Source organism: Macadamia integrifolia, chromosome 9 (genome assembly GCF_013358625.1).
Source record: "Macadamia integrifolia cultivar HAES 741 chromosome 9, SCU_Mint_v3, whole genome shotgun sequence".
In the NCBI taxonomy this organism is placed as follows: Eukaryota; Viridiplantae; Streptophyta; class Magnoliopsida; order Proteales; family Proteaceae; genus Macadamia; species Macadamia integrifolia.
In genome coordinates, this window is record NC_056565.1 from 41,466,347 (window position 1) to 41,468,325 (window position 1,979).

Sequence of the window (1,979 nt, forward strand, 5' to 3'; positions counted from 1 at the left end):
GACAGGTGGGCTGTTCGACCCACCCGAGAGGCTCCCGACGTGATTTTTAAGTCTGAATGGACCCAAAACGGACGTACGACTTTCTTTTAGGATTCTAAACATGATTTTATCACCAAATATTGTTATTTTTGACCCCAAAGTGGTGAAATACTAACCCCATTCACTTATGATAGGTTCACCAAAACTTACACTTTTCCATCGGATCTCACCCGTACCAGGCGTGAATCTTTGTACACAACAGGTAAGTGGGGAGAGGATGTTTGACCTTGTTTCAAGGCTTGTTTGGCATTCATTTAATTGTATCTAGACTAGCCATGTCATCATGCAAATGCTATGTAGCTTAGTCATCCTCATATTTGTATGTCATGTGTGTTGTGTTTATTTTCTTAATGTCAAATGGTGATGTGCTTATGTGATGAATGTTGACATCATTGTGCATAATGCATTAATAGACTAGATGCCGTAGCCGGCTTGGAAATGAGTGCAATGGTGACCCCTGGAATGGGACGTGGAGGCACTATGCAATCATACTATGTCATATAGGAGCATGCGGTGTAGGATTATTATCTTCCCGTGCTACGACCCTTCCCAGTAGGGGTTGAGGTGTTGGGTTACCATTTGGGGGAAAGCAGTGGTCGCGGTTGTTGGGTCACTGTGGCTGGTAGACATACGCCCGGTTGGTCATTAGGACAGTCGGTAACCTCGGTGGTATATTCAAGAGGGCCAATCGTACTGCTTTTAAATTACTATAGTCAGCACATTTATTTTCTGTCATTTACTTTTATGTTGAGAGCCGGTGGTCGGCATGTTTTACTTTTTCGAGTACTCACGGTGGCCCTTCTCCGACAGCCCTATGGGCGTATCGTGGGATGAAGTTCGCGGCTCGTACCCGGAGTATACGCGCACTGTGGTTGTAGTAGCACTAAACCAAAAACTTAGTAATGTTGTTAGGTGGATGTGATTAAAAATGAATTGCATAGCATATAGTGCATATGGTTGTGATTGTTGTGTGGACTGCTGTGTGGTCCTTCTTTTCACTTACTGAGCTAGTGAGCTCATCCCACGTGTGCACCCCTTTTTAGAGGATTTTGCAGGTCATCAACCTAAAGAGCAAGGGTCGGGGCCCACAGTTGAATTCCCTAAAGATGATTGGTGGGTCCCCAAGGAATTAGAGCACGGCACGGATTGCTCGTGCGAGGGCTGTGCTGTGGGACCACAGTTTTGATACCGAGCTGAGCTTACTCTTTGAATTTTTGGTGATCCCTTTTGTGTACTTGATGTGTAAATTGTATTCTTCTTGTGTAACTATCATACATGCGGGCCCACATGTACTTAACTATGTATTACAATTTGGGTATCAAGTATATTGGGGAAAATTACAGGTAAATTAAGTCTTCCGCTGAACTCTTGAATGATTTTCTTAGTTGTGTGTATGCTGTGGTTGGATACTGTATCAGATGATCCTGGCAGGTTTGGGTTAACCGGAGTTAACCCAGTCACTGGTCCGGTTCTGTGTGAACAGGGTGTGACAATAAGAATCAATGATGGAAATTTCATTATTTTGAATAAAATAATAGAATGATAACCCTATATTATATTATATTATATAAATCATGCTTGAAACCAAGGTTGGCCTCAATCTAACCCTACCTCATAGTCAATGTAGTGTATTGCAATCCTAATGCATCCTCAAGATTATAAATCTTAACCCAAGCCTTATTCAAGTTCATAATGAATCAAGACAAATTTAGATAATTAGGGTCAAACTTACACCCCTGAAGACCAACAATTGCGTCTATTGTTAAGGGCCAAATGCACCCTGACAATTCCAACAAAAAGCGATTGAGAGTTGAGCCAGGTCGATTAACCATACCCCACTGTAGTCGAGGAACTCAAAGACGAATAAATTGTATCCTCAAAGAAATCCATATATCTTACGTGGCACACGCTTTAGTGCGTTGTCTAAGGGAATGCCACTC